Source organism: Amblyomma mixtum, chromosome 2 (assembly GCF_055824585.1).
Source record: "Amblyomma mixtum isolate Tamu chromosome 2, ASM5582458v1, whole genome shotgun sequence".
Taxonomy (NCBI): Eukaryota; Metazoa; Arthropoda; class Arachnida; order Ixodida; family Ixodidae; genus Amblyomma; species Amblyomma mixtum.
Window position 1 is genome coordinate 224,604,363 of NC_143013.1, and position 7,804 is coordinate 224,612,166.

General features: G+C 44.6%; 1 long non-coding RNA gene across 1 annotated transcript; it reads right to left on the reverse strand.

The window, feature by feature from the left end:
• LOC149362765 (uncharacterized) lies at positions 1–3,399 on the reverse strand. The gene is made up of 2 exons (XR_016288526.1): positions 2,863–3,399; positions 1–167 (listed from the first exon to the last, which is right to left on the reverse strand). It is a non-coding gene; the product is annotated as an uncharacterized LOC149362765 (long non-coding RNA).
• Positions 3,400–7,804: the final 4,405 nt, after the last annotated feature.

The following is a 7,804-nucleotide window of genomic DNA, read 5'->3' on the forward strand; positions in this document are numbered from 1 at the left end:
TACTTACAAAATTAGTTTTATTTCCAAGCTATCCAGGCCGGGAATATGCAATACATGGACGGTAAGAATGCACAATAACATAAATGTTGAAAGTAACAGTCCCGCTAGTTTCCTCAGAAGCATTCTTGCGGCCTGTTGTCTGCAGTCAATCATCCGGGCATGTTCACCTGTACAGCACAAAGGAAAAAAATAACAGAGGAACTGAAAAAAAAATTCCCATACCATCTCTACACATGTGCTTTACAATGAAAGGCATATCCTGGCTATGCCATTCTAGAAAGGCAATCTTGATCTTTTGGTTTGGTTTTATGGGGTTCAAAGACCCAAGGCGACACAGGCTACAAGACGCTGAAGTGAAAGGCTGCGGAATAATTTCGGCCAACTTTGCAGAGTACACAAGCCTTTAGCATTTTGCCTCTATTAAAATGCGACCGCATAGGCCGGAATCGAACCTGCATCTTTCAGGTCGCCAGACGAACATGATAGCCACTGAGCTATCACGCCGGCGCAATCATTTCAGTAAATACACGACAGATTATAAGTGTCTTCATAAAACATTGTAACAAAGACCCGTAATCCCTGGAGCACTCTACTCTGAATCCAGTACTGATACTGATTTCTGTATGGCAATCTTTTTACATTATTTGTAACAGAAGACATTGAACAATTGTGCCACATATCTGCATTGACTCGCAAGGAGGTGTTAAGAATGCCACCTCCATAAAATACAGATTCAGCGCACCTTACACAGGGATCCAAAAAGAAGAATATTGCAGCATTTATTCTTATAACCGCTATAGAAGAAGCGCTCCAAAATACCCTGCGTGAAGCCTGGTATACCCGGCCAAATTTTTAACTGGCTCTGGTGTTGCATCGCTAAATGCACCTTGTAAAAAAGGTGCCTTTTATCTACACTGCTGGCATATTCATGCTGTAATTTGACGAGTGAAATGTCATTTCGTGGTTCCTTTTTGTTCATATATTGTTTGAGTGCAGCACTTGCGTGTTTAGATCAACGTTATCAGAAATATTCGTCTGCCACTACAACAGCTGAAACAAGCGGCAGACGCAGCAATGAATCTGGTCCATATGGCCTCATCCTCTGGGTAAACTACCACTCCTTTCATGGCGGACAAGTCGTTTACCTAGAGTAAGTGCAAATGCGCCACCAGAACCATTGGTGCGTATTCCGCTCGCTTCGGCTGTTCGTAGCAGCAGACGATGAATATTTCTGATAACTTTGATCGAAACACGCAAGTACTCCACTCAAACGTTATATTAACAAAAAGAAGCTATGAAATGCCATCTCACGTGTCAAATTACAACATGAATATGCCAGCAGTGTAGCCAAAAGGTACCTTTTTACAAGGTTCATTTATCGATGCAACACCAGAGCCAGTTAAAGATTTGGCCGGGTGTACGTAAGTCGGTACTGAAACGGGCACAAGCTATACAAAACCGGCAGGCAGAAGCGACCAGTTCACCACAGATTTGCGCCTATAACTTGAAGCACAAAGATGGAACAGCATACTCATACATCTGCGCGTGCTCTTAGAAACAAGCGGGTTGCAATGCTGCCATGCCGCGCTCATTATTCAGAAAAGCCATACTGCACACAGAGGCTGCAGCTGCGCCGTTTCAAAAGCAGTCGCGAGTTTAAGACAACAAATTACTGTCACGATAAAATACCGTCTGAAATTCAATTAGTCTTCCCTTCAAGTGCAGCCCCAACAGCGCCGTAAAGAGGTGTGTTTCTTGCATGGAGGTAGCCTAACCCAACGCTGCTAGAAAAATCAACGAAAGCATTGAACGCGCTCAAAGTACGAAGTATTTAAATGAAGCAATTAACGCTTTCAAGAGGTGCAGCTATAGTAACACGAGAGCTTAATTTAATTTTAGGCGCAAATAAGCGGCGAATTACATCGGCGCTTTCGTAAGTTAGCAGTCTGAAATCAGAAACACATACTCTGCCTCTCGCGCAAATGGTATTAGAGAAATCTGTGCACGCGTGAGCGGGATTCATGAACGAACCACTCGGAAAGAAATGTAAGCCACCTCTTGTCGAGCCGACCTTTACCCAGCTTTCAAAATGAAGTGCCCGCAGGCGAGCGGGGGCGGCCAACGGCTCTGATGACAGACATGGAGGAATCCGTACGTGTGCAACGACGGGGAGACGGGATGGAGCTCGTGGGTTCTTCGCGGTGTTTGAGCACGCCGGCCAATCGCGCGGGCAATGAATTTTATACCATCACACTAAAAGAATTCCTTCAGCGCTGCTTAACTACAACTTTGACAAACGTCTCGCGCTCCAGTCTGTAGCGTTACAAGACACCTTTGCTGAAACGTCGGCGCCCACGACGCGCACCGAGCGAGCGTCCATATACGTAGGAAGGAAATGCACACCTCAAAAAGAACAGCACTCCAAGGTCCAGACAAGCGATAACACAAATATTAGAAAATAAATGTAATCCACCACAGAACGAGAGTGTATGTAAGTACGTTTTCGGAGGTGGAAAGTAAATTGAGCTCACACGGCGCTAACTACCGCACAGTTCCATTTCGGCCGTCATTCACAGGCTAAACGACATTTCTGGCCGCGCGTCTACCTTGAAACACGAAAAGTCTAGTAGACAGGTCGCGAGGAGCGGCTTATCATCAAGGGCATCGCACAGACTGCCTTTCCGCGCGTTAGTAAAGACAGCGGCACAGAGATAAGCGGCATTAGTCGAGAACCCGATGGCTTCCGGCTTAGAAACGAAGATAGGACGTTTGTCACTGCGCACATAATCTGTTCTGCACACACAGCTCTGCTTAGAGTGGTTTAGGAGACCAAATGAATAAAATATAAACGTATAGACTTACCGTAAGCGGACGATGCAGCTGGATTTTGAAGAAAACGTAATCCGCGAAAAAAACGCCGACTCCACCGATGCAGCCACGCACAGGGTTGTTTGCAGCCCGAATGATTTTCCGCCGTCTCGTGGTAAAACGGTAAAACGTGAAACAGAAACCCATTTCACGGTCGTATCTTTATCGCTCGCACTCTTTCCGTGTGGAGCTTGATCTGATATCCAAGACCACAGAAGGGAACTGGTTTATAAGCGTGAATTCTTCGCATACCCTCTAAAAACCTTATTGTTTTCGTGAAAAGAGAACCGAAATCTAACTGCTTGACTGTATACGCGCCGCATCTCCCACCGAATAGTATGTGGTACAATTCTCAAATAATAATTATAATGTTGCATAGCATAACGTCTTTTTTGCGTGTGTTCGTGTTTAGAAAACTGATATGCTCGACATCAGCGTGTCATCGGCTCCGAAGCAACAGGTGCAAGGGTAGGAACGAAAAAATACTGGCTTTCTGATTGTTGCGTCGGTGAACTTATTCACGTGAATACAAACTGCAAAGGTTTAAATGGGAGATGTTAATCGCACAGAGGACCAGGCTCTTTGAGACTATTCTGAGGTGTTTCTAAGCGATGGGCGCTTCCTTGAATTCTCGCACCCGTCTTTCCCCCTTTATTTTCAGGACGTTTTAAAGAGAAATGTAGAAGCGTTGATGAAATGTGTCTGATTTCAGCGCGTTGGACAGTAACGATCGAAAGATGGAATGGAACTGTGTCGAGCGATTCCTTTAAGGGACAGCGTATTCATTCGATGTAGTACAGTTTGCGGCGCCTTTACTTCAAGAACGGCTGCCTTTCCGCGGCTTACTTGTTAGCATTAAATATTTAACTGTATTGACAATATACGTCACGATATAACGAAAAGGAGCTTGTCAAGGCTCCTGAAAATATACAGGTGGGTGTTGTAATGTCCTCACGCAATACTTTATTAATTTCCGTAATAGCGAAGGAGGTGGAGGACTCCCGACATAGTTGCGGTCACCAGATGCAGGTCCCCGCAGCATGCAGTGCAAAAATAAATTGGCATTGTTCTATACTTAGTCGAAAGTCAGTGTATCGAACATTGTTAGATAAAATTAGGATTGTTATAGACTGGTCTATAGACAGCAGACTATCTCTAGTGTACAGTGCATAGACGAAAGGAAATTGAGGTATTTGTAGACTGTAGTCTATAGAGAGTCTATAGACCGACTATAGACGAAAGGAAATTGAAGCAGCTATAGACCGTAGTCTATAGAGAGTCTATAGACCGTCTACAGACGAAAGCAAATTGAGGCTATAGACCTTAGTCAATAGACAGTCTGTAGACCATCTATAGACGAAAGAAAATTGAGCCAGCTATAGACTTTAGTCTATAGAACGTCTATAGACAAAAAGAAATTGAGGCAACTACAGACCTTGGTCTATAGAGAGTCTATAGACCGTCTATAGACAAAAGGAGATTGTGACAGCTATAGACCTTAGCCTATATCGAGTCTATAGACCGTCTATAGACAAAAGGAAATTGAAGCAATTATAGACTTTAGTCTATAGAGAGTCTATAGACAAAAGGAAATTGAGGCAGCTATAGACCTTAGGCTATAGCGAGTCTATAGGCTGTCTATAGACGAAAGGAAATTGAGGTAGTTATAGACCTAAGTCTATAGGGAGTCTATAGACCGTCTATAGACGAAAGGAAATTGAGACAGCTATAGACCTTAGTCTATAGGGAGTCTATAGACCGTCTATAGACGAAAGGAAATTGAGACAGCTATAGACCTTAGTGTATAGATAGTCTATAGACCGTCTATAGACAAAAGGAAATTGAGGTAGTTATAGACTGAAGTCTATAGAGAATCTATAGACCGTCTATAGACTAAAGGAAATTGAGGCTGCTATAGACTTTAGTCTATAGAGAGTCTATAGATAGTCTATGGACAAAAGGAAATTGAGACAGCTATAGACTTTAGTCTATAGACTTTCTATAGACTGTCTATAGACAAAAGTAAAAGTCTATAGGATGTCTATAGAGTCTATAAAAAGTCTATAGAAAGTCTATAGACCATTTTTATAAGGGTTCAGCGCCCAACAAAATGCACAAGGGACCTAAAGGTTAGTCTACAGAGGGAGAGCGAACATCCTAATCTGAGCACAGCGGCTGGTGCACACAGGGCCCATGATAGACGGTTTGGTTGTGCTAACAGCAACTGTGGGTAGTCCGAAAGTGGCGGCTGATAGCAAGCGTCGAGCAGCTGGCCTGGTCGGTGGGTGACGGATGAGAGTCATTTGGCAGGGTGGCATGAAGAAGGTGGCTTCGCCACTGTCAATGTTACGCAGCCAGATTTGGAAAGCTCGTCAAATGCCGAGCTCGAAGTCACCCCATGTATACGACCGCGTATTCTGCCAGAACCCGAACGCACCAAACATGTTCTGTGTACGGCCTCTGCATCACCCGCAGGGAGCCACATTTCTGCTTTGAAGACTCAGTTGCTCACATCGCAATCCGCACCAGCACTAACACACACAATTAATGTGTGTAGCTCCAGAAAGTTCGACCACCTGGCGTTCTTTAACGTGCACATCGGACAGTTCACAGGCCTCTAGAATTCTCTCTTCATTGAAATTCGACCGCCGCGGCTGGGATCCAACCCGCTTCTTTCGGGTCAGCAGCCAAGCGCCATTATCACTGAGCCACTGCAGCGGCCCTGCCGGCTTAAACGGGAAAGCTTCTGAAACGGAGTGCGCATCGCTGCCCAACGTGGCCTCGCCAAGGGTGTCTCGTTTTGTGTCGAATTCTGAAGCATTGGAACAGATTTCTCCGAACAAACATTGTCTGAAAAAGTATGTACTTCAATAATCCCTGTGTTGCATAACTATTTTATTTCTTAATTTTGAACAGCGTTCTACCCCTACACCATCTGTCGGATCGCATTCGCACTATGTAATGGTCGTTGAAACTGGGGCCGCATGAGAAGAGTGTGTCCGAATGGCCATCGAAAACTTCGATGGTCATCAAGTGAACTGCTACAGACCCTGGTTGTGTGACGAGGGAGGGGGGGTATAAAAAGATAATCGTGAAAATATGATTGCCGATTTACTACGCTCTTGACTTACTTTTGGAAAATGAAGGTTATTACGATTTTTAAATCTAGTGGAATTAGTATTGATCAGCTGAGCAATACCACCATCTTTGTGGTTATTTAGCTTGTGTAATAAAAAAAATATATTGGATAACAATTAAGATGTGTTAAGAAGTAAATAGTGTTGAAGAAAGGGTAACCAAGAAAGAGACGTAGTAACTGATTCTAAACTGGTGTCGCTAGCGCTGTTAACTTTTTTCTGAAATCGTTGAACAACTGTGCAAAACATAAAGCCATTTCTTTTTCTTCCTTAGGCGGCACTGGTCTTCTTTAGTGTGTGCCGAGCAAGAAAGTGGTCAAATGAACCTCATGAAAGGGGGCACCTTTAAGACTTGAGAAAATTCTCACACCACGCAATGGGGGGGGGGGGGGGGGGGGGGGGGCGTTCGTATGTTTCATGGGCACTTTGAACGCGCCAGTTCCCGCTTACCAAAAAGGAACCACTGGTCTGAGCTGTCACACTTCATTGTTTTAGCTTCGATGGTGTCCGTAGGCTGCCGGTTTTCTCCAGGGACAACAGCGGATCGCCGCTTTGTACTACCATCAAGGCTTGCCACAAGCCAGAAGGAATAAACTGGACATGGCCTAGGCAGATATGCACTGACAAGCACCGTGCAGTCTGCTCTAGAAGTTATCCTTGCACTCCACAGTGATTATGAGTTATTATTGTAAGAGTGATGAAACCGGAAGTTATCTCAAGAAGATTTCAAAATTGAACTTCGAACTCTGCAACAAAGAGAAATGGAAAGAGTTCAACTTCTTGTCAGTGCTCGTTTTCTGACAGGCTGTACACAATTGTCGTCAGGATCTATGCCGGCGAAACAAGCACTTGCAGATTGTTTAAGAATGCGAATACTTCTGTGTTACCTCTCAAGGCAATTGCAGAAAGCGCACTGAAAACACTTTGCGCACAAGAAAGGTGATCTGCTGCTAGATATGGCATGGAAGATTCAATGTAAAATGTACAAGGTGCTGCTCCACATGTACTGATACTGACAGAAACTAAAAAAATGAAGGAGGAAAGTTTAATGTGAACGTGGGTTTAGCAAGACATCTAGACAATATTGAGCCTGTATTTCCTTAGCAGGCAGCGCTGTAATTTGATGTGTTTGTGGTACAAAACACGTTTGCAGGTTGAGCACTTTACTGACCGAAATTCACAAGCTTCGCTTTAGTTGTTGTGTTCACATGGTATATACAAGTTTGTTGGCGCACCAAAACAAAGAAAATGGTAAGGTTTAAATGTAATTAAACCACGTAGACGTGCGAACGCTGATTGCTCACGGTTTTGTTTTGCTGAGTCGTCGGCACGTCTGGCTACGATAATAAGCTTAGGTTAAGGTTAAGCTCAAACCTCAATTAAAAGAAATAAAGGAATCCCAATACCATAATTGGGAAAAGCTTAAAGAGGGGAGTTTGAGGACAGGCAAGGTTTTCGTTTAGAGACAATATTTCCTTTTATGCGTTGCATATTTCAGTCACTCAGTTCAGCCCTTGGGCGCGGCCGGGCAGCCACCAAACCACGTGACGTGACGTGACGAAAGCCGGAGGAAAAGCTGGGCCCCAACTCGCGCGGTCGCGCGCGGCCGTAGCCACCACCTGACTCCCGCTCCTCCCGCTAGGGGCGCTGCGTCGGCGCGTGACGTCACGGAGGAAAAGCTGCCGAGAAAATCGAGTGCCGCCAAGCAATACCTCGCGCAAAAAGACCGCGCAATATGCAACGCATTCTTGGCTTAACCTAGCTAAGCCTGGGCATCTTTTTTTGTGAGGATGATAAAG